This window comes from Phaethon aethereus (assembly GCF_964289735.1).
Source record: "Phaethon aethereus genome assembly, chromosome: 5".
In the NCBI taxonomy this organism is placed as follows: Eukaryota; Metazoa; Chordata; class Aves; order Phaethontiformes; family Phaethontidae; genus Phaethon; species Phaethon aethereus.
Genome location: NC_138579.1, coordinates 1019941 through 1046112, shown reverse-complemented (window position 1 = coordinate 1046112; position 26172 = coordinate 1019941).

The window sequence follows — 26172 nt, the reverse complement described above, 5'->3', positions numbered from 1 at the left end:
GTGCCCTGGTCCCTCATGGCGAGGGCAGCGCCCAGGTACCCTGGGGCGGGGGGCAGCCGGCACCTCAGCATGTCTGGGCTGCCCAGGGACCTCAGCGGCGGCGCGGGGGAGCAGTAGCAGTCGTTGAGCACATCATGGAGGTGGTGATTCCCTGTGGGATTTGAGGGTGCTCCTGGAGGAAGCTTAAAATACAAATACTCTTCAAATAAATCCGTGAGGACTAAATCTGAAAAATAAATTTATCCAAAGAAAAAAGCAATAAGCTCAAGGACATTTCAGTAGGAGAAGGAAGAGAATTTTTGGAGGCAAAATTAATCAAGGAATAACAAATCATTTGCTTTAATTATTTGCCCAAAGCTCTGTGGAGGTTGTATGTAAAATAAGCATCGTACCTGCTGCAGTGGAGATGACTGTAATCACTGCAAAGCTCAGTAAATCACTTCCCTCTAGATCATCTGTCGTGACTCTCTTCAGTAACTGGGAGTCCGTAGAAGATCCGATTCCTTTGTTTCCATCGGTAACATGTCTCCGGTAACCAGCCGCCTTGGTGGACACGCCTTGGTGGGCTCCTGAAGGAGCTCTCTAATGAATCAAGGGTTTACTCCACTGCGACCCTGCCCTTTTTAGTAGCCATTTTAATGGGTTTTGGGAAACTCTGACCGCCGCAGTTAATGTTGTGATAATTGTTTCATTTTAATTCCACGTTTTTTAAACCTTTAGAACAATGCTGTTAAACCAGGCTGTACCTCATTAGTCACAGTTTCAAACCGGGAGTCATTCTTTTAGAAGTCTGTTTGCTATTTTACTGTCACAGGAATTCAAAATGAAAAGGGTGGGGGGAGAGGCACCTTTTTCACTTTTATTGTGTGCAAATGATCTAAAAACATTCTGGATGGAAAAATGAGGTCTGCTGATTAAAAAAATTAAATGAGCTTATCTTTTAATCTTTTAGTGCGATCATTTCCTTTTGCCATCACAATCTTCAGGTTTAAAAAGCTAATAAGAGAACAATTTCAGCCTATAATGCAAAGCAAGTGATAATCATCCAGGAAAGGTAGGATGTGTTAGTTAAACCAAAAATTAAAGTTCGGGGTTGATTGCAATCTTTTGCAAATTAGTTTCAATTTGGTGAATAGTTTCAGCCAAAAACCTTCAGAACTTTTAATCTGAATTTATGTTATGCCTTTAGTATATTTCAACATGTCATCTCATTTCAAACTATAGCAATAGGTATCTTCAAAGATTAAAAAAATACCTGTTGACCTAACAGAAAGGTTTTAGAAGGAGGCATTTTTTTTATGACTCCAAACTATTTCTGTACATTTTCCCTTTTTTTTCTTGTTGTTTTTGCAACATGGCCTATAAAGGACTATCAAGCAAGCTTTGCACAGCGGCTGTAGCACGCCATACCATGAAGGACGGTGACACAGCAGGAGTGGGGCTGTCACCGAAATCGGGAATAAACCTCGTAACACCAATGTAGTGTTAAAAGGCAGGCATTCTTTATTCACGGCGCCGGGAACACGGGGGATAACTCCTCCTAAATCGTGTTCGTCAATCAGTTCAAAAATCAAATATTTATAGGCCTATGATTACAAGATTAATACATATTCATCAAGTTTCCATACAATGATTGGTTAAGTATTCCTCACCTCACGTGTAAATGACGACGCATGCTCACTGTAATTTCTTGGGATTTTACTTCCTTAATCTTTTGAGTCGGAGGGTTTCTTGAGTGGGTGGTCTCTGAGTCGGTGGTCGCGACCTCCCCCTGCCGGAATTACCTTTCCTACAAAGTTCACTGAAACTTGGCAACACTAAATAGATCTTCACGGGCTGTCGGTCCAATATGCAATCATTCACCCCACAGTCCTTTGTTTTAAGACAAGACTATAGAATGAATAATTACCTACACACCGGACCGTAGAACTGACCAAGGTGTTCCTTCTTTCTGACTACTTGCTATTAGAACAAAACATAATATCATGATCACAATGTTACACTTAACTCCTTGATAATTAAATCGAGATGGGAAGGGTTAGGTGGGTTCTCGAGCAGCATTGCTGGTGCGTAATGTTCTTATAGTTACAACTTGCTACAAATTCACAAACCTATTTTCTAACCCTATTTTATTTTAATTCCCTACCACCTTGGTTACATTTCCCCCCTTTGGAAGTTTTGAAATAATTTCTTTTCAATACTTCCATTACAAATTAATTTCCTTATTAACATTCAATCACTTTATTGTATGATGGTAGGAGCATTATTAGTTAGTCCATTTAAATTTTGGTGTTTTGTAGTCAATGCAAGTGTAATTCTGCTATCAATGGTGGCTCTTTTTGTAAATTCCTTTTCAAACAATGATAAATGAATAATATTCCCAAAGATATTAATAATAATAATAACACAGTACCAATTAAGGACTTCACCCAAGAACTCAAGTTTCATCCCAATCCACTGAAAATTTTATCAAACCAATTTTCTTGCATGTCTTGTTGCATTTCCTGAGTATCCTTTTCTATTTTTCTCAATAAGTCCAAATCATATTCAACATCCTGGGTAACATTTGGAATATGTATGCAACAATGATCTATCCTATCCCTCAGGTATCCACAAACTCCATGTTCTTTTAGTAAGAGCATATCTAGAGACATCCTATTTTGTAGGGTCATCTTCGAAGTGGCTTGTAACTGTAAATTTAGTTGTTTAAATCCTTTCCTTGTTATATTGGCTAATCTTCCCACTTGACCTGTCAACTTATATAACCGATCCCTATTCCTGTAAGTTGCCAAGGGAGTCAATACGGATTCCAAGGCTCATCCAAGTTTCACTCCTGTCGAGGGTTCATTCCAATCATCATCATCATCAATTTGTGATCTTTTTGTCCATATTAACTTTAAATTTTCAGAATCTCCCCTAAAGGGAGCTTTCTTTCAGATTGGACATAATGTTGGCATTCCGAAAGTAATTTTACTTTCCCGTCCATCGGTGAATGCGTGGTCCAAGTTCCATCACTCATTGCCCAAACTAAATGTCCTGGGCTCTGAACTGTAGACCTTCTACAACTAAATATTGACCCCCTTCTAATTTTATATACACTAGTCAAATTTAAATCGTTCTTGAGTCCTCTGCACCAACACCCATATTTCAATGCAGCTGCTAAGGGAGGGATTTCTTGAACTGCTCTATCAACTGTACTGTAATTATATATCTTTTTACAATTCCACCAGGGTACTATATCCTCCTTTTCCCTGGATGTGGTTCCCCTGTCATTAACTGATGGGAAAACTGTAAAGACTGTTCCGTCCCAGGCAAAACACCATAAAGTATTAGCCATATATTTAAATTGAGATAAAATAGCCATAGACCACACTGAATCCTATGCAACCTCTGCTTCTCGCTTAGTTTGATTTTCACAATTACGGCCTACACGTCCAGCTTCCTTGGGATCATGTACAGGGAGGCTTCTACTTATTTCTTTGCATAATTGTTTATCCCTTGTGCTTACTGCACTCAAATTTGTTGTTAAGATTCCCCATGGAATTGATTCACCTACTGCTCTTGGAATTGGAAGACATGCGGTTATTTGGGTTACATTTTGTAAATTTGCAAATTCTTTTATCAATCCTACCATTAAATTTTCTTCTGGAATTCTCCTTGGAATGTATATTAGCTGCTCTGCTTCACTCTCCCTTCCAACTGATCTATTATCATCCCAAACAATGCTCCCAACGTCATCAGTTTCCAAATCAAAACCCATTTTTCCATATTTTCCAATGATAATTCCTTAAACATGTTTTAAAGTCAACTTTGTAGTCTCTGAATCCCTATTGATTACCTTCCATGACGGGGCTTTCTTCACTCGGGTGTAGTGTATCCCCAGTTCCACTCCTCCAACCTTGATTGCAGTGTAAGTTGTTAACAGTACCTAGAATGGTCCCTTCCACTTTTCCTGCAGTGGTTCAGAGTTCCAAGTTTAAAGATCACCTGGCTGATACTGATGTACAGGCGTATCCAAGGCAAGTGACCTAGTCAGCACAATGTATCTCCAAAGTGCTCCAAGGACTTTTCCTAAGGAAATTAGATACACTTGCAAATCAGTTTCCCCAGCTACCTTCATATCCCCTGGGATTAAAGGAGTCTGGTACAGTTTACCATACAGGACTTCATATGGACTTTTACCGTCTCTTGATCTTGGTATTGCTACGTATCCCACAGGTTGACCGTGTGGAATCAACGTCACTGGAATTGTTCAAGAACAGAGAAATCTGGACACACTTTCTAAAACGTTGACAGTCCTTGACAGCTGACTTCTTTGAGTGCAACTATAACCACTTTTTGCAAGTTGAAGATGAAACACTGAGTATGGGATAAATCATGAAACAAATGGGATAGCCAAAGCTGGAGAATATATTTGTTTTGACCAAAAACTGTTTTACAGTCACAAATAACTTTGCTGCAAGAATGCTGGAAAAACAGGAGGTGATGTTCTTAGTTGTGTTTACCCAGGACTGAGTCTGTTACTGATTTTGCGTTTGTGGCTAGTTTAGTCCTCTTTGACTTCTTTCTATGTTATGGCCAACACCACCATCACACACCCCTGTCAGCCCTTCACAAACCAGCAAGCTCTCGTGGTTCTAGGTAGAGAGAAATGATTTTCAAGCTGACTGACCTGGTTACAAAACTACCTGTGTGGACAGCACAAGCCTTTTTAGAAGCTCACATTTCTTTATAAGCCGTGTCCTTTTCTTCCTTTGATAAACCACATGCCTTTTATAACATTCTCCAACCAATCTGAGAGATTAACTTCTTAGCGGTGCTTCTGGGAAATGGACTTCAAAATACTCATAAAAGCCCATCAACTTACACAATGCAAAGATTTTACGGCAAAACTCTCTGAAGAAAGAGTCTATTCTGATTCTTCTCCCAAGAATGTGGCCAAGCACGCTCCCAATCAAGGGGGAAGTGCAAATCCTCCATACCCAGGAGCTGCTGTGAGACCCCATCCTGCAGCCTGAGTGACAACTGCCATTATTCAGGCTTATGTAAATGACAAGTGTGGCGGACAATAAACCAGTCTTTCTGCATGGCCTCTTTGAACCTGGCTGGCACAATCCCCTCTGGCTACTCTGTGAACCTCTTCTAGGTGAAGACCAGGCAGAGGAGACACAGGACTCCTGCCCTTGTTCAGCAAAGTCTTTCTATAGGATCAGATTGTGTTCCAGTCCTTCATGATAGTTTTCATAGAAATATTGCTCAGTTGTACCACAGTCATCCCTATTAAATAAAAAGAAATGTCATGAATATGAATTCTGTATCTTAAAAAACAAAACAAACTTAAATTAATGATGGCTTTTCCAACGCTAAGTGTTCATGTCATACTGTTCTCCATCAATACAGTTTATTCCCTTAACTTTTAAATTGTGCTTTCTCTTTTCTATTATTTTATACAGCCAGGGTTCTTTAAGCTGGGGTGGAAGCACTGTAACAATTTCTCTCAAGAGCATGAATACCTGGCATGTAATCTTTGTGAGGAACCCACCAAGGAATAGTTCGTAGGCTTTGTAATACTTGTTCTCGGACCTTTACTGTGAAATACTTTGACATGAAAGGGAATGTAAGATCATTGCCAAGAATGCTAGTACTGAGGTTCGCGTGCACAGCGTGGGTGGCCGAGGTGATCTGAGTAGAGCGGTACAGCTGGCTTTGTTCTGTGGGGTGTAATTATCACGCATATAAATAAATATTAACTGGTATATAGGGACAAAGCATGCCATTATCACATGTATGGCGAGCTGGGGAGCTGAGCCCTAGAAAGCAGGGTTTTCAGCAGCAAATGGAGACCATTAGGACTGGGTGTGTCTAGGCTTAGACAGCTAAGAGCCAGGCTCTTAAATCAGGGTAAGTCACTCTGGATTCTGTTCAAAACTAATGAAGAGAAATGAGAGCATCAGAAGGACAGTTGTTATGTAGGTAAATCAGACGAATGGGAATGAATTGCTCATTCCTCCCTACAGACTCTAAAGGGAGCCCAGGAAACTGGCTCAGATTTAGATGTCTAATATTTATATGAGGAAAGGATTTCATTCTAACTGCATGTGAGCTCCCATGGAGACTCTGGGGCTAAGGAGGATTAATGTATCCTTGGCTACATAGAGGCAGAAGAAATGAAAATTTTTCTGGCTGCCAAAGACAGGCCCCTGCTCTTCCTGCCTTATGCGGCTTCAACAGCAGCTGTGGGGCTGAGGAACGATCCTTACAGTGCAAAAGAACCAGAGTGGGGATGAAAGCAGGGTGCTGCTTCTCACTGTGTTTTCCCTGCTGTAAACCACAACGATAAGGGAGTAGAAAAAAAAATGAAAGTAACTTTCTGCTGTAAATTCCCCTTTCCCTGATAAAAGCTATGGTGTCAGGAGTCAAAGATCACAATGAACTTCTTGTAGAAAACCTTTTATTCATTAAGCTGTTGTTGTTAGCAACAATAACTTGATTCTGTTAACAGCAGTAGGTAACTGTTCACACATATATTCACGAATTCACTCAGCTGCCTCATACATTCACTCCTAAGTGCCCAGTTGGAGCCCCAGAAGGGACCCCAACCCCAGCTCTGTGTTCGGAAGCAGAGGCTGGCACATGCATGCCAGTGGCTTCTACATGGCTATTCATAAAGTCTCTCAGGCCTACTAATCTCTAAAACTCACCAGTCCTTGGGAAACATTCACATGCTGCCTTCTCAGCATGTATTCTTCTTCTCTTTGTCCTGATATTTTCCGGAATCTCCTTCTCCACCCAAGCCTATGTATACCATAGAACCCATACCTACAAACCCACACCAAAAGTACCCTTATAATATTTTCATCTCCCTTTGTTCCTGTTGTAAAATGTTTGTTCCAGTTAGAACTAGAAAACTCTGACAACAACAACAAAAATAAGAATTAAATGAGTTCTGGAAAAACCTGAAAACGAATAACATAGAATACAGAAAACCGACTTCAGTCTAAATATTTTATCCCAGAGGAAGCTAACGGTTGACTTGATCATGGTGTGCATGTATTTATGCATGTTCCTTTTAAGAAAAGGTTCTTTAATGTATCAGGCAAGGAAATTACGAGATCTGCTTAGTGGAAGTTCAGACTAGAAATTCTGAGCACTAAAAAGCAATCTCACAAGAAAAAAGGTTTTAACTTGGTACGGAGGATGTAATTGCATGTAGCAGACACTCCATTTTTTGAACTCCCTGAATTATGAGTAGCTGCTTTTCTAAAATTTATGCTTTCCTAAGTCATAGGAGTTGAGGAAAAGGACAAAATATGCATCTTGTGTTCTACAGTAACCCTGGTTACAGGCTGAGAATATTATTGCAATGGTCTGAACTCTTCATAACAAAATCAAACCCAGTTTTCCCCTGGCATTCTCCGGAACAGTACTATTACGATGAAGACTTAGTATGATGCCCTGGTTACATAAGAAAATAGTGATAATAGTACTAATTAATAGGCATTAAGTCTTTCCATCACAAGTTGTTGAGACTCTGCCACACTAACTGTTAAAACCAGTTCAAAATGCATTTATTAGAAAATGTTATTTTTAAAGCTAAAGCTTCTGTTCAGATTCATTGATTTAGTCACACTGTAATGAAGCGTGTTGCCCAACTACAAATAAAGACAACAGCATATCTCAACAAAGTTGATGTGTTTGGGGAGTTGTACATTTAATTTTTGACAGGTTTCTATTAACGTATCCATGCTCAGCCCATTAAATGGCCTTGTGTCACCAAATTATCTTGTAATCAGAAGCTCTGCATGCACCACTGACTCAACACAGTCTGGTTCAGAAACAAACTGAACCGGCCCAGGCATTGCTGGTGCAAGTCAGGATCTGGGTGTAACAGCTGCTCTGGAGAGTCTTGTGGTTTAACCCCAGCCGGCAACGAAGCCCCCCGCAGCCGCTCACCCACTCCGCCGTGGGATGGGGCAGAGAATCGGAAGAGTAAAAGTGAGGAAACTCACGGGTTGAGATAAAGACAGTTTAAGAGGGAAAGAAAAAGCCGCGCACGCCAGCAAAGCAAAACCAGGAATTCATTCACCGCTTCCCATGGCAGGCAGGGGTTCAGCCATCTCCAGGGAAGCCGGGCTGCATCCCGCGTTAACGGTGACTTGGGAAGACAAACGCCATCACTCCGAATGTCCCCCCCTTCCTTCTGCTTCCCCCAGCTTTATATGCTGAGCATGATGCCATACGGTCTGGGATATCCCTTTGGTCACTTGGGGTCAGCTGTCCCGGCTCTGCCCCCTCCCAGCTTCTCCTGCACCCCCAGCCTGCTCGCTGGTGGGGTGGGGTGAGGAGCAGAAAAGGCCTTGACTCTGTGCAAGCACTGCTCAGCAATAACGAAAACACCCCTGTGTTATCAACACTGTTTCCAGCACAAATCCAAAACACGGCCCCGTACCAGCTACTGTGAAGAAAATTATCCCAGCCAGAACCAGCACAGAGAGCTTGGCAGGCTTCCTTTTGCCTAAGGGGATTTTTTTGGTATATACGTTTTAAGTTCAATCTACGATCATGAAGTTGTGGCTGAATCTCTTTCTCTCTGATGGCGGATCATTTCTGTCACAGCTGTGTGCATGGGAGCTGCCTCTTTCCCATCAGACCGTGTTTGTTATCGCTTGAAACTGCCTGAAACGCGGAGGCTGAAGAAGGAGGTACCTTAGGATGGCGTTTGTTTCATTAACTGGGGTTTAGCTCACGTATCAGTTGTCAGCCCCAGCCCTCAGCTAGTTGTACAGGCTTCTGTTATTGTCAGTGACGGCAGACTGACACATCCAAACGTTGTTTTATCCTGCTGTAAAGCAGGTGCACGGAACAAGAGGGATGAATTGTCCGCTGGACACGGCTCACACTTTTTTAACTGGTTGCAGATGGAATCTGTTGGATGGATACTTTTACCCAGTATCTTCAATTTTATTGGTTATTATATGCATATTATATTATTTATTGTTTATCTCTAAGCTAAACTTCATGTCGGCACCTTTTAGCTGCATGGGGAATGGGACAGGCGGGAGAGCTGCACTGGAGTGGTGCAGGGATCCTGTGTCTGGGTGAAACAGGATTTGGATAACCTGCAAAAACAGAAAAGGATTTCTCCCTCTCTTCGAAATATGAGAAGAGCTGTCTATCACGTGGTATACAGAATAAACTACTAGTGCATATGAGTGAAATCCAGTTTGCTAATGATGATAATTCAGATTAATTAATCCAGTTGAATTTTCTAAATTTATAGTGTGCTTTTGTAGGGATTACAACAGACTAGATTTTTTTTACACTGAAGATGTTCATAAGTATTTTCATACTAAACTACAGCTTTATTGTTTTCTACATTTTTGCTTATGTAGGAATTTTTTTAACATATTCAAGAACACTGAGCAGGAAGCCTCCCAAAAATGATACTACCATGGAATAGGACTGATAAGACGCAGCTATATTGTACAAAGGTTAATTCCTTTTGCATGACATGTAACAGATGAAAAATCCTTTGGGGCTATTCTTTATTCTCTTTCCCAGAACAGCACAAAGCACTCAAAGGGGCTAACCCCTTAAAGAAATGTTTTGCCTTTGGCCCCTACAGGAACATACCTATAGATGTTTCCCATGGACTCCTGAGGATGGCTCACCCAGGATGGCAGCTCTTCCACTTGTATTTTGGCATTTTTCTACATACCGGTGGGAGTTGTGTGAGCAAGAAGTTGGGGACTTGCCAGTGTAAGGCTCCCCCCACTGCCAGCAAAGGAAGGACGGTCCTTCTTGGGCAGTGATTCTCATTCCTCTGGTTTTTATTCATCTATGTCAAAATTTGGTTCCAGGACTTCAAACACTGTGAAGTGGGCAGCAAAAAGAATTTGCTGTCCTTCGCAGGTGCTGACATCACTGCTTGCCGCATACCCAAAATTTCTCCATAGGTTTGATAAGTTGGGTAAAGTCTCTGATCGAGCCAGGTGGTGAAGACTGGTCTGATCAGACCGAGTAACAATGCTGTGATAAATATGGCTTTCCTTTGAAAAGCCTGCAGAAGTATCATGTTTACTGAACCATGATAATATTAGGATCAAACCTGCTCCAGTTATGAATTAAATACAATTTTTTATGTACCAGCCTTACAGTCTCTGTCCGGAATCTGAAAATTTGGTTGGGTTAATTCTAGCTCATTGGCAACAGAGCTTCTGGAAGAGAGTCCATCCCTCTGGAATTATCTTTGAACCTGGTACCCTCTGGTAGGTGTCCCTGATCAGAGAGGCAGACAGCTCTGGTTTTTCTTGTATGCTAGGTAAAGAGCTTTTGATATACAAAAGACCACAGCAATTGAATAGAAACGTGTCATTTTTTGAAGTACATAATAGTAGTCCAAGACAGACAGTTTCTGAGATCTGAACAGTTAAGTGAATAAATTATAAAATATAGATATATAGATATAAAATATAGAGATATAAAATAGCTAATATCAGATATTGATAAATCTTTGAAACAGAAGTAATTTATTCTTTATACCCCGACATAATACAAGAATTGTTTAATTAGGAAAAAGATATTTACAAAAAGCTACATTTATGTCAAGTTTAAATCAACAGGTTTTGTTAGCATGCAAAAATATAAATCTAGATGGAGTTTAATGAATTGTCAGTTCTATAAGCAGTTATGGGATTACCCTTTTCTGTAAGTACATCACATTCGCAGTAGCTATCTCTCATTCTCATGGATAGCTCATCTTCTACATTAGTTTGTGCAATTTTCACGCTCTCCTTCAAAAACACTCTTCGACTTCTTTGTATTTAATGGAAACAGACGGCAAGACCTATTTCTCATCATACACCCCTGTGTGTATGTATATATAATGAAGACATTTCATTATAAAAAAGCAGCCGGAGACGGTATGTCAGCTGTGCCTCTGAAGCCCTAGAAGTGTGCTGCATCAAACTTCAAGGAGATGGAATAAGGTAACTGGTTGCCTGTTACAGGACGCCTTATAGCTTATAGGATTCTATACGGCACTGCGTGGGAGCAGCTGCCTGTTGCTGCACTACACATTTCACCAAACATCTGCTCTGAAAGGCAATTGCAGGTCCAGAAGGGAGTAGTGAAAGGCCGTGTCTCCCTCCCACCCATCCCTTCCTAAGCACGACCATGCAGTGACATCCTAAAATAAACTTGAGCCTTCAGCAATATAGACTAAAAAATGTCCTGTGGCAAATGGAGCCTCTTTTTGCTTTTTCGCCCCAATGCATTTTTTCCTTGCTGAATTTGCACAGCTGCTACTTGAACCCGTGAAAATTGTTAGCGTCAAAATATCCTGTGCTAAGGAGCTCCCCAGGGAGGGCTCTGTTGCACATCCCGTTTCGCGTGTCCTGATACAGCTTCCCGCTGTCTCCTTTTGACGTCTCCTCCTTCTGGCATTACAACAACATGTAAACATTTTGCTCTTACTCTGAATACATTTTCCATTTTGTTCCGTTCGGCAACGATTCTGGTATGCCTTTTGAAAAAGGCAGAAATGGTCATAATGAACTAAAGATATTTCTTCCATTTCATTGAAATTTTTAAAATCAGATCAAAAGATCTATATTAACTTTGGCTCACTTAAAGTCAAAGAAAGATGGATTTGTTGATAGGAAGAAAAACACATTTTCTTTAGCTGTTCCACACAACGTAATATTTTCCTAGTTTTTTTATATATTGAGATGACTACACACATAGCTGACAAGGCTATTTAAAATTTTGCAGTACTGTACAATAATAATCTAATATCCAATAAGACAGTATCTATCTGTGATTAATAAGATTATTCAGTGCAACTGATATATTCATAATTTTCATGAGCTCTTGTTTGGAGCCTTAAGATTTTGGGAAACCAGGAGAAAATTTTTTTACACATGCAATGTTTGCAAGAAATTGAATAAGGTTTGTTCTGGGTTTGTTTTACTTTTCACAGGTTATCAACTGCAGTCAAGAAATGCTTTATGGCAATAAATGTATTACCTCTGAAAAAGATTGGAGGAAATTTGATTTTCTGTTTTTAAATACTCAGTATACACAAATGAAAAATATAGTATATCTGTATGTAATAAAAACTTCACGAGGTCTGAAAAATCACTTTTGCTCAAGCAAGCTAGAAAGGTAGTTTCCTTTCATAAGCATACATTGCTTGCTGAGGGAAGTTCACTGGAACACTTTGAAAAAAAAAAGGAAAAAACCAGAAAAAGACAGACTTTTGGAAGAAAATCCTGTGGTTCTTAGGCAAACCTTTAATTTCAGAGGGAATTTTTGCCTGAATGATAACTATGTGGATGTTCTACTTTCTTTTAATCTACAGAAATGGAAATATGGATTTACTTAGAGTTGTATCAGACTAGAGGTTGCAGAATTTAACCTCGGTACTTCAAAAATGGAGTATCTTTCAAAATAGGGATAATTTTCTGTTTGCTCTAGACCCTACAGGAAGGACAGAGAAGAACATTTCCTATTTTATTGCAATACTTTTTTAATTAAGGGAAGGTTAGCATATTACTGATCTGTTGCATAATATCACTTTCTTCATGGCAACTGACAGAAAAGTACCGGTGGGCAACTTTATTTATTCAACTCATTCACGTTCTATGTCATAACAGAGATAACTCTGAATATGGGTAGGAAGGAAGAATCTCTTACTCCTGCATGCCAAGTTCTTGAACTGGTGTTAAGTTCTTGAACAAGTGTTAATTACCACTAATCACAGAATCATTAAGGTTGGAAAAGACATTTAAGATCAAGTCCAACCATCAACCCAACACCACCATGCCCACTAAACCATGTCCCAGAGTGCGTGTCTACATGTTTTTTAGATACCTTCAGGGATGGGGACTCCCCCACCACCCTGGGCAGCCTGTGCCAATGCCTGACCACCCTCTCAGTAAAGAAATTTTTCCTATTCTCCAATCTAAACCTCCCCTGGCGCAACTTGAGACCATTTTCTCTCGTCCTATCACTTGTTCCTTGGGAGAAGAGACCAACACCCACCTCACCACAACCCCCTTTCAGGCAGTTGTAGAGAGCGATGAGGGCTCCCCTCAGCCTCCTCTTCCCCAGACTGAACACCCCCAGTTCCCTCAACTGCTCCTCATCAGACTTGTGCTCCAGACCCCTCCCCAGCTCCGTTGCCCTTCTCTGGACACGCTCCAGCACCTCAACGTCCTTCCTGTGGTGAGGGGCCCAACACTGAGCACAGGATTCGAGGTGTGGCCCCACCAGTGCCCAGTCCAGGGGCACGATCCCTGCCCTACTAAATTAATGCTTGGTTAAATCAAGTAAACATTGTTGCACAAATTATAACCTCCAGTTACCAAATTATTTTTAAGGTAGCTTATTAGGATGCAGATGCCTGCAGATAAAAGCCTGCAGGCAAGAAGATGCCACCTTGGAGGCAAAGGGAGCCATTACAGCGGTTTCTTTCATTTACAGCCTGACAGTAAACATGCATCACAGTGTCCAGAAGGAACATACACAGTCCCATTGTGCATCCTGCCCTGCAGTTATGTGCAAGACAAAGTGTTCCATAGTTTCATGCTTGTTGATTTAGTTTACTTCCGATTTAGGTGCCATGATAAAAGATGACAGATTTGCCCTGTCAATCAGATTAAGAACAGAATAACAAAATTAATTTGGCTTATCATCAAGAGAATAAATCTTGTTGGAAGGTCGTTGCAGTGTTTTCTTATTCGTAACAGCTTCCTCTTCCTGGGACCATCTCAGCAACTACATCATGAAGGCAGCTCTGGGCTTCTATTAAGACTGTCTGTCTGTCTTGTCAGGACAAAATCTTAGTCCAGTCTCTCTTTTTCTTCATGTGTTGAGAGAGCAGATAGAGGAGGTGTTGCCCCTCTTACTGTAATAAACACCTGTTGCCTCAAGTCATTAATTCCTGAACAAAATGTTCCTCACACCTGTGGATTCCTCAAAACAGCTACAACACAATTGCTAAGATTGCATTGTGTGTTCAGTTACTCAACTTTTGAGAAATCGTTTGGGCAACTTACAGCTGAATCTGTGTTTCAGAATGTCAGCCAAGGTTGCTTTAGGAATAAAAAGCAATGGGAGGAAGCAAAGGAACAAAGCAATCAGTGCTGTGCACAGCAAGTCTTTGACTCTCAAAAAACCATTCATACTGAGCACCAGCTCCTTGCCTCCACCTTGCCTCTGGGGTTGGAGAGGTGTGACTTGAGACGGGGAAGTCTTGTACTGAAGGCAGTGACATAGGTCCTGAAAAAGCAGGATTAATTTCTTAATTCTCCATTAAAAGCTCCATGTGACTCTTCTGAAAACCCTGTAATTTCTTTGATTCTCTGTTGTACATGTTTTCTGGGGTCTGCTCTTAGGCTGTCTGGGTTGTGAGCTCCACAAGGTGTAGGCTATTTCTTTACATAGTACCTAGCACACCAACATTTCCAGATGAATTTCAATCTAAACCTCATGTTACTGAAACTGCTGGAGAGCAGCCCGGCGGAAAGGGACCTGGGGGTGCTGGTTGACAGCCGGCTGAATATGAGCCGGCAGTGTGCCCAGGTGGCCAAGAAGGCCAACAGCGTCCTGGCCTGTATCAGGAATAGTGTGGCCAGCAGGAGTAGGGAAGTGATTGTGCCCCTGTACTCGGCACTGGTGAGGCCGCACCTTGAATACTGTGTTCAGTTTTGGGCCCCTCACTACAAGAAGGATGCTGAGGTGCTGGAGCGTGTCCAGAGAAGGGCAACAAAGCTGGTGAGGGGTCTGGAGCACATGTCTTATGAGGAGCGGCTGAGGGAACTGGGGTTGTTTAGTCTGGAGAAGAGGAGGCTGAGGGGAGACCTTATCGCTCTCTACAACTACCTGAAAGGGGGTTGTGGCGATGAGGGTGTTGGTCTCTTCTCCCAAGTAACTAGTGATAGGACAAGAGGAAATGGCCTCAAGTTGCGCCAGGGGAGGTTTAGATTGGATATTAGGAAAAATTTCTTCACTGAGAGGGTGGTCAGGCATTGGAACAGGCTGCCCAGGGAGGTGGTGGAGTCGCCATCCCTGGAAGTGTTCAAAAAACGTGTGGATGTGGCGCTTCAGGACATGGTTTAGGGGACATGGTGGTTCTGGATTAATGGTTGGACTTGGTGATCTTAAAGGTCCTTTCCAACCTTAGTGATTCTGTGATTCTGTGATTCTGTGAAACTAACTGTAAGCCCAGGTGTTAAATGCTAAACCTCCCCACTCTGATAAGCATCTCTTTCTGCCTAGCAAAGTGTGATATAAAAAGCTGATACTAAGGATGACTTCAAGCAGCTAAAATGTTTTCTCACAATTGCTGTACCTTTTCCTCTGTTAACTCAATTTTAGTTCATGTAAATCCTATTTTCTAAGTTATAGTCAGTGCTTACTGGCTGCAGATCAGTTACCAAGCTTCAGCTGTGTTGGCTTTTGAAGAAAATCTCTTCTCGAAGCAGCTCCAGAAGAGAAAGGCAGCAGTTGATACCAACATGTTTTCATTCCCACTTCTGTTTTTTAGGGCTTTTACCTCACTCCTTGTTTTTCTTTCTTTTCCGTTTCTTTTTCCAGCCATATCTGTGCCTCGCTTCCATCTAGAAGTGAAATTAAATTTCTTTTACTTGACTGCAGAAGCTATATATCAATGCTGGTTTTACTTATGAACCAGTAGGTCCCAAGTACTGAAAGCAAGAGCACAAAAAAATCACCCCATGCTGTTCAGCAAGCCATCCATGTACGTCTTATTATTCCTGCAATTCATTCTTATCCAGCAGCCACTGTTACTAGTGTAATCAGATTTAGTTATGAGCCGATGTATGGTATTTGGCATGTCAGCACATCAATAAGGATTAGCTGACCTTGGAGAAACCTGACGTGAATGTCAGATTGTTAGATCTGACATGGATATCACCGGAAGGTAGTCTGTCATTACTGAAATACAGCCGGACTAACGAAGTGTAACAGTTTTCTTCATCTCACATTTTACCTCTCAGGCGGTCCTTTCCCCTACAAGGAAGATATCATTTCCAAGCCGGGAAGTCAGGCTCTGTAATCAAGGAAGCCACTTCAGAGGGTGAGGCTTAGCCTAAATGGTGTAAATCCCCACCTGGAAGATCTATACTGAGAGGTGGATGAGGTGCCTGGAGTTACTACTCTTCAGTGTGTCTTTGTCAGGCACGGATGCAGAGCTGCCCTTCCAGTGACAATGAGAACTCGGAAAAGAATTACAATTTTCATTTAGGAGGTGAACCAAAAGTCACAAGTAGGAAAAAGATGGTTAACAAGGAACAGGAACTACAGTTTGCTTATTAATGAAAATAAAAGCCAAAAAATTTCGTGTCCTGTTTTGAGTTAGAAATTCAAAATGTCAATGTAAGATAACATTTTTTGACAAAAATATTTGTATAAAGTAATGACTACATTAAAGATTTTGAGATTTCAAGAAAATAATCACTGTCTTAACAGTAACAAAACAAAACCAGATTTCAGCCCAAATTAACAAAATCCATTTTTTTAGGCAAGTAAACTAGTCATCTGATAAAAATGTTCTCTGTTCTGTTTACAAGCACTAACCAAAAGCCTTTGGAAATTAATATGGCATTGTTCTCAAAGTGCTAAAAGCCTTACATTTTATGAGGTTTATCAAAGATACAGGCAATGAAAAATAGGCTGCTGAAAATACTTCATAGAATCATAGAATAGTTTGGGTTGGAAGGGACCTTTAAAGATCACCTAGTCCAACATCCCTGCAATGAGCAACTTTAACATCTTCAACTAGATCAGGTTTCTCAGAGCCCCATCCAACCTGACCTTTAGCTCCTTGTTCCTTGCTTTTCAATGCTCTACAGGAAAATCTCGTGCTAATCCCTTACTTCAACTTTGCCCTTGTAACGGTTCGTTAAAGCATGAGGTTGCCTGACCACTTTAGAAGTTGTTTTCTGTCTTGTCCGCTGTGAAGTTAAGTTCTTGTCCTGTCCTGAAGAGCCGACATCATTTGAGCAGTTATGGCCCCAGGTTATAGGCTCCAGTCTGGCCGTTGGTGTTGTGCACGTTTAGCTGAGGGTGACCCACCAACCAGTAAAGACCCAGCAATGTGGAGGATGCTCTCACCTGCCCCAGCCTGAGGGTGGATGGCAGAGCTCTGCTGCGGGGACACCTGAGCACGAGGACCTCCAGGGACCGCCGGGACCAAGCTCAGGTGGACCAAACCGATACACAACTCCCTGCTCCTCCCGACTGCTGAGGACCGCGGCTCCGTGGCGGAAAGGGGATGCAGAGATAACCACTTTTCTGTTGCTTTGCACAGTTCTCTGCATTATTAATTCCTTTTTCACAGAGGTAGTAAATACCCAAACTCCTTCACATGGATCCCACTCCTGCCTAGTAATTACGGTGTGTCTTTAGCTTGTTCTGACTTAAATCACAATTCTAAAAAACGTTTCTTACAACCCCAGAGCATCAGTGCAGTAAATGGACAGCACATCTCTTCCCTGGCTGACAGCGAGGGAGGGAAGCCCTCCTCACCTCTGCATGGTGAGACCCGTCTGTTCGTCTCCTCACCTCAGGAGCCGGAGCTTGTGTCCCAGGAATGACTGAGCTCGGCTGGATCTCCAGCCTCCTGGCTCCACCTGTGACTGCTGGAGTAATTCCCATGCACAGTGCGTAAGGGATGCTGTTTTATCGTGGTGCTGCTTCCTGACTTCCCAAAGTTTCTGCCCCATTCTCCTCCGTTGCAGGGCCTTGGTGGGAATAAGGGAGAGCAAATGGGCTGTGGATTATGAATTTGGTCTAAAGAGAGTGACGTTTGTCTTCTCTTTCCTGATCTGCAGCATCTGAAGAGCCAGTTCATGCAGCAAAGCAGGGTTTGTGTTTGGTTAATGAATTATGTCCATGGAAATGTCCTGAGTGTTTTTACATAAAATTGCACATAATGACTTTAATTACAAAGAGTCAAAGGGCCTGTTAGAAAATGGGAGACACAATACAGAAAAAAACCAATTGATTCATAACCTTTCTGGGGGGGAGGAGGCTAAGCTTGTTTTTTTAAAAGATCACTGTCTTGCAAGTATTTTTCATCTGAATACCAAATACAAATATTTTATTTTTTACAAATCTTTTCCAGCTCATTTGGTGCTTATGAGGGAGACAGGATCCAGCCTTTGTGAAAGCGCTGTGCTGGAGCACTTCCTCCTCCAGAGGCTACCTGGGGTGATTTGGGGCAGAACCTTTCTTTTTTGGCCTCAGTTTCCCTTTGCCATAGCACGGTGAGTGCTTCTGCCTTCCCTCCTTGTTTCGCTTGCTCAGGGCTATCCTATGCATCACGACCACCGTCTTCCGGCAGCAACGTGCCACCCTGCAGGAGCCAGGATGCCACCGCGTGCGCCATGCGCTTCAGGGGACAGGTTTGCCGTTAGCTGTGAGTATGTGCTTAGCACAGTGCGTAGCACAGTAAAGTCCAGATCTCAGTGACACCTTTGGGCTCTGTAGCACAAATGATATAATGCAACATAAAAGCAAATACATCAACCAAATGAATTGTCCAATTCTCAGACTACACGTTGTCAGATGAGGATTTATGTTATTTTTTTTCCCTGCTGAAGGGCTATCAATCATGCAGCTTTACTGCTGTATCTGGCTTGTGGGATTACTCAGGATCTATTTATCTTGTCCTTGTCTAGAGGACAGGAGTTACCTGCAGAGGTGATGCACGCTCAGTCCTGATCAGGCAAGATGCCCCGTTTTATTTCATGCCAGGCTGTGGAAGCACTCATTTCCATCAAAAACAACAGCCTCCAGAAATGAGAGCTTGTGATAAAGGTGTGTTCTTGCAAGCACAGCTTTTCTGGGAAGCACAGAAATCAGAGAAAAATAAACCCTGTTCCGCAAGTAGACGTACCTTCCCACCACTCGCAGCCAGCCCTGGGGGGATCACTGCCTGGGCACTGCCTGCTCCCACCCGGAGCCGTGCTCCTTCCCAGGGGCTGCGGGGATTTTCTTACAGCTGTGCTGTATGATCCCTTATCATCAACTGAAGCCCATTTGGCTGCCTAGCACTGTTGTCAAAATAACGTCACTGCCTCAGCAAGGTGAGTGTCAGCACGGTTCCCCTGTTCATCAGCACGTAGATATACGGTGTTCCGAGTAATTTCTAAATAGGTCACAGGTTTCTGGCAGACAAAAGCAGAGTCAGTTACTGTTATCTTGCCTGTTTTTACATAAATCTGACGGGCTCATTATAAGAAATCCCCATTACCGGAGTGCCATTCATGCCGCAGTGGTGAGTGTTTGTCAGAGCTGGCACTGCCAGACTTTTTTTTCAGAGTTTTGTAGAGTGGTAAAAATACAGGAGACCTTGCTCCTGGCTGAGGACTGACCTGCTACACAGACTTTTCACCTGGGAAAAACCCCGCTCCTTCCTTCTCTCCTCCTCCCACCTGGTCTTCACAAACAATGTTTGAATGGAAAGTTCTCAGCTTGTTATTACAGGCGAAAGTCTGGCAACCTTGGTGCGGTTTGTTGTCTCTGCATGGCCATTCCTCGCAGAGCTGATCAGAAGCTCTGCCAGAGTGATCTGTTTTCAGAAAGCACAGTTGCACTGATATAAAAGTGCAGGTTTTAATGATTTTTTATTCGCCTGAAATCTCACTTGGGGTTGGAGGAGAGAATGAAAAATCTTCTGGTCTTGGTGAATATTCAGTTTTAACCTGACATGAATGGGGTTTCGTTTCTTTATTTGAGTAAAGGGATCAAAGAAATAAAGAGCCTAAGTTTTAAACGTCTGTCAGGAAGACGCGCCTGTTCGGCCGCCTCCTTGGTACGTGAGCTTGCAGCCCTGCGGTGACTCGGGGCTCAGGAGTGCTCTTGGTCTCACGTTCCCCTGCTCTTGGTTTTCTTGGCAGGGGATGGGTCCACCCTCTCTAATCTTCCCCCAGGGAAAATCCCATTTTGTAACGCCTCTCACTCTGATCCTTCAGGCTTATTTTGCAGCAGGGTCTAGGTGTGAGGTTCTCCTCTCTCCTGGGGCTGTCTCTGCACGGGCTGCCCAGTTCATCCCAGTGGTACCTGGGCGGCTGGGCACCGCTCAGCCAGAGCATGCAAAAAGCATCTGTCTAAAGACAAAGCGCTCAGACATGCATACCTTTGACAAACTGAGTCTGCAGGACTTGGAACAAAGGTATCTTATGACGTAAGTGCACTTACAGAGTAAAAAACCACTTACTGTTTCCCAACAAGAATAAACAAATATGTGATAAGACTGCACGAACCGCTGCTTATGGCCAGCCAGTAGACTATAGAATAAATATTTCTGAGTCTCTTCAGCAAAACAATTATAAAAAAAAAATTAAGGAATCCCAAGATTTAAAGTCCTATCTATTTGGATATATGTGTGTATAAATATTTCTGTACACACAAGTATCATTGCCTGTTATTGCTGGAGAAACATAAAATATCGGTGAAACTAATAAGAGTAATGGACTTGCCAGCCTTGTCAGCACCACTTAGATCTGCTGTGTAGATGTATGTCCACCCGAAAAAGCATAAAATGAACCAGAAATTTCTGACAGACAAAGGTGGAATACATTTAATATCCATCTTACTTGGCCATTTCCAAGTCTGTTGCTGTATCTTTTGCAAATGGTTTACATTATGAAAATTTATTCTGGTTATACTTGTAGTTCTAGTCTTTCTCACCTCCCAGATTGCAACTTTACCACCGAGAAAGAAGCGCTGTGATCAGGATAAACATACCACTACTTGATGAACAATTTTATTCTGTTGAGAAATGGATCATGAAAACAAAAGTTCAAATCAGTTTTATGACTTTCTCGCTCCTTTTTTTTCTCTCCTTTGAGTGAAGAAAAGGTTATGAATCCTCAGACCTTTTATAAATAAATGGCATTCTCAGAATGGTAGAAAGTGCCCAGAACTGTTGTTTAAGTTGGTGGGTTTTATGATGTTTATATCAATGACAGTGTTATCCAATTAAAAATAATTTTCATTAAATACAAATAACGGGTTTTTTCCCATGTTACCTTGGCTTCAGAAAAAGGGTGAACTCCAGCGCAGTGATAGAAAACAACAGTTACCTTTTAGAAGTACGTGACGGTGCTTTTAAACTGCTGTGGGCACTGTGGCTCCACTTAATCAAGTAGAGTAAAACTCATAGTGGGAAATGTAATAATTTCCGTTATTCTGTATTTAAAATTGGCAAGTCCAAATGCAAAGGCACCTCGTTGTTAGGTAAACGTGCTGTTGGATGCCAGTGTGTGAGTGCAGGGCCGGGTCTTGCTGCACGGGTGCTTCCTCCAAAGAGCCCGGCTCCAGAGAGCTGCTGGTGAAGCTGCGCTGTGCCAGTAAGTCGCCGGCACACGGGGTGGCCTGGGCGGCTGCCAGCCTTCAGAAGGGACATCTGATGCTCCTGCTGTGCTTGCAAGCCGTATTCACACCTAGCAGATGTGGTTTCTTAGGTTGGAAGCTATATCGTTTCATCAGACCTCTTCAAATTGCACAAGCCAATGCCCCCGTAGCCTGGAGTTGCCTGAAAAATTCTGGGTTTGTGGAAAACCCAGGGAAGTGGCAGCTGTGTCCATGCAGGTCAATTGCTGGGTCCCCACGCGACCCTGGACCAGCAGGTTTCTCTAGAAGGTTCCCAGCAAGCTGAGCTCCCTGGAGAGTGGGTTTGCAGGAGAGTACGGAGAACGAGTCCTCTCTCCTCTCTTGGTTTTACTTAGTGCAGTAAGCAGCTGACGCCACGCAAAAGGGGGAGGACACGAGCACACCTCCGCGCCGAGAGGGCTGTGCAGCCCCAGGTGACACCAAGCCACCTGGGGAGACGGCTGCGGCTGCGGGCATGGAAGAGAAACTCCTGGAGTCCAGCAATGCTCCTGGATGCTGCGACAGCAGAGCAGGGGCCAGCGGCAACGCGGTCATTTGCAGACCCTCACAGCATGGGGGCTTCCAGAGTGGTGTGATCCCGTTGGGTCTGGGTGGCGACGCTCCCTTTGAACGTCACCTTACAGCGCTTGTGCGACCCTGCGTTATCTAAGGAGGCAAAGGGGAGAGCGGGACAGCAGAGCAGAGCGCTACACCAAAACCAGGGACGGAGCAGACCAGGCCTTGCCAGGACCGAGAGCAGAGGCGTGGATCCATCCCAATGGAATGAGGGCACCGGCAGTCCTGCTTGGGGACCGATATCCAGTCTGGCTTTTGTTTGTTTTGGTCTTAGATTTGAGGCCATTGGGTAATTCCTGAGCAAAGAGCAAAACTTTATACATATATACACAAGGCAAGTATTTAGGTGTAAACGACTTTAGATAAAGGGCAAACGTATTTTTCCAATACCCTTGGGCACATCCTGCCACTCCTTGTACCTTTTCTGTCTAATAACTCTAGATAATTACTAATGTGAGCGTGTACCTCTGTGACCCTGGGTCAGGAGGTTTCGGAGGTGCCATCATCCCCACCGGCCCCAGCTCATCTCCTGACCCCCTGCCTCATGCTCAAGTACTCCTTGACTATAAGCCGAATTATAATGGCAGATGCTCAAGAGTTCAGCAGCCCAGGCCTGCGTGGCAGTGTCGAGGAAAAAATGACTGGTGCATTTTAGCAACTGCCCAAGTAAAGGGGATAAGAGGAAAGTGATCAATGTCTTAGGTGTTTACCAGTTATTTCTCAAATTTCCTTGGCGTGAGTGATGAAAAACCCAGTGCAAAATGTTTTTAAAATTATCTTTAATTGCTCAGAACATGTCTAATATTTTATCAGAATTGGATTATAAAGATTCTTTAAAAATAATACACCATACCTTAAAGTCCAGTAAAGACTAGGTACTTCTTTCAGTATTTCCTTTCATTACATACTTATTTTCGGATATTTTTACCTGTTCTGTATAATTTAGGAGATGATCTGACCCCTGTTGTATGTTGGCTTAGAGCTTGTTAGGCAGAGTTATCTCTCTTGTTAATGCTCTGATTTTATCTCACAGTTTGGTTTGCATGTTTTGACATACTTTATTTACTGCTGGTTGTGCCCTTCCTCTGAAACCTTCCAAAGATTTATGTTTATTTCTTGCATACTAGAATGTAATTAGGTTAAGACTTTCTTTAGGCAATCTTAATCCATATACTGCATTAAAAAGCACATATATTAGTTTTCTTCACCAGAAGGTCTAGACTATTAACAAGCTCTCTATGTTCAATGAAAAAGCCAGAATAGCTACTACACACTTAAGTTACATCGTGTTGATAAGAAAGTCATAGAGTAATAGAGTCTTTGGGTGGGAAGGGACCTTTCAAGACCATCTAGTCCTGCCGTGAGCAGGGACATCTTCAACCAGAGCAGGTTGCTCAGAGCCCCGTCCAGCCTGACCTGGGATGTTCCCAGGGATGGGGCATCCACCACCTCTCTGGGCAACCTGGGCCAGGGTTTCACCACCCTCATGGGCAAAAATTTCTTCTTTCTATGTAGTCTGAATCTGCCCTCTTGTAGTTTAAAACCGTTACCCCTTGTCCTATCACAACAGAACCTGATAAAAAGCCTGTCCCCATCTTTCTCCTCAGCCCCTCTCAGCCCTGGCAGCTGCAGTGAGGTCTCCCTGGAGCCTTCTCTTCTTCAGGCTGAACAACCCCATATCCAAGTTTACTCTGGAAAAAAAGATTCCTATCAAACTGATTAATTTTAATATTATCTAAATCTTGCAAACAGCCCTGGAAATAACTACCAATTAATATTTTTCTTTTTTTAAAGAAAACTTCTTTAGCTGACAACAATTAAAAAAAATCAGCTCAGTATCTGTAGTACACAGAAAAGGCTAAACTAATTTATTTTATAAATTTACCAAGCACATTTGGTTTCAGTAAACAGTGGTAGTTCTCTTACTAAAATTCAGATAATGCCTGTTTTGCATTTGAGTAACAATACAAATAAGTTTGAGTTCCAGTGCAAATAGGTTTTACAATGGAAATCAGGCAATCTTAAATATAACCGTTTACTATAAAATTAAGAAAATTCTATTAGGTTTCATTTCCATTGGTTCCCATTAGTTGTTTCATTTGTAGGAACTGGCTTACAAGAGTAAATGCATTTTTCCAGTTGTGTGGAACAAGGATATTCTAAACAAGGCAAGCTGGTTGGAAGAAGTGGACAAGGACAAGCTATGGGAAAGTTCCTTCAACACCTTGAGTCAGTCTTAATGTATTCACAGTACTTGAGTGTTTCCCTAAGCCCACAGGTCTGTGCAAAAAAGGAAACTTTTGTATGCAAAGGAATGGCCAGCTCCCAAAGTGAACAACTGAAGATCTGAATCTGGAGACTGCCAACAGGGAATAGTCATACCGAAGTCAGATTTTTTGAACTGGATACTCCGTAACAGGATCCAAGGTGCTATTTTTTGGTATTATTGACATTTCTACGGCATGTGTCCACAATTTTAGTGGAGCAGCCCAAAGGTACACCTAGACCCTGGCTGTGGTGGGGAGGTGGTGAATGTCTGCGGCCCCTTCCAGGAGCGCTCACCGGTGCTGAACCTACGTTCTCCACGCCAAGGCGGGGGGGATGCTTTTCCAGCTGGGTCCTCACGGGCAAAGCCAGGCAGTGGCCAGACATGCCAACATGATCTCGAGTTGGCTGTAGCCCCACTTGGAGTAGGGGGTGGGCAAGGAGATGGCCGAAGGTCCCTTCCTGCCAAGACTGCATGATACCATGACATAACCCGTGTGTCAGGAGACACAGGTTGACATAACATCTCTCCACAGTGACTGCGCTTTGCCTGGGCAGGCACGGAGCACAGAGTCTTTCCTATTAAAATTCTGTTCAGTCTTCAACCGGGAGCTCAGCGCGGCTGAAGTGAAGCGTCTGAAAGCTGTTGCAGTCGGCTCCATGGGGGTGTGAGCTTCCCCCACGCTCTGCGGGCACTCAGCACTTATTTATAGCTGATCCTGTAACAAGGGTGTGTGTGGGGACACGTTCGTAAAAAAAAAAAAAAAAAAGTCTGTGGAAACTTGATTGCCACCCCAATAGAGGTTTTATTTGTCATGAGAATCAATAATCCTTGATATTTATCTGTTTGTTCAAGCATCAAGAGCTACTATCTATGTAGTATTATTGTTCATGAAAAAAAGATTTCCAAAGAAAAGGAGAACTTTCCATGGATAATTTAGATTAGATACAGAAATTATTAGTTTTATTTACTTCAGTAGGGAGGTCTAATTTCACTGCTACCTAGTATTTAATATTGTTTCTCCCTGCCTTGGCTCTTTTTTCAGCCTTCAAGAGTACTGAAAAAGAAATAAGTAAAGCAAAAGAGTCAAAGGAATGCAAAGTAAAAGAAAAACGAGGCTGTTCAATCAGACAAGGAAAAAAGATACCTAAAATCCCCCGAATAAGGTCGTGCAAAATGAATCATACCTTTTTCGTTCAGGAAAAGAATTTTGCTTCAGATGTTAAAACCTAGAGCTGTCTTAAAATGTTTGAGACATACATACTATTTTTCATGCTAAAACTGTCCCATTTTTGTGTCTGATTGCAATTCCAGAGCACATGTATTATTAACAGAGGTTTTCTTTGTAATTCAACCTGTTCTTTAATTTACTTACAGAGCAAAGAGACTGAATAGCTGCTATCTGATGCCTGTAGATAACGATACGTGATGAGGCTCGAGAAAGGGCTCATGCAAGCAGCTAAAAAATCTCTGTTCTTGGAGGTTTTTGAGATCCAAGGGGGCAAAGCCCTGAGCAGCCTGGGATAAATCCAGCGTCGATCTTTGAGTGGGAGCTTAGGCGAGGGGCATCCTGGGGTCCTTTCCAGCCTGAGTTTGAACGGCTGATTCTACAACTACATAAAAGTCCTTTAACTACTATAGTATTTTGGTTAGATGTGTGATTTTCTTTACCAGAAAGAACCCCCAAAACCTTTGGATTAATTACAGACTACTAGTAAAAAAAAGAAAATATGATAAAACCTTCGCGCACTTCCCAGCAGTCTCTCACATAGGCGCGTCAGTGCTCTTTGGTTTTCACTGAAAATTAAACAAAACTCCTCTTCGCTCCGATGCCACTCCGGGCTGTCTGCTGCTGCCGCTGAGCCCGCCCGGGCAGAGCGGGCTGCGTCGCACGGCTGTCCTGCTTGGGGGTCCCCTGGCCTCCT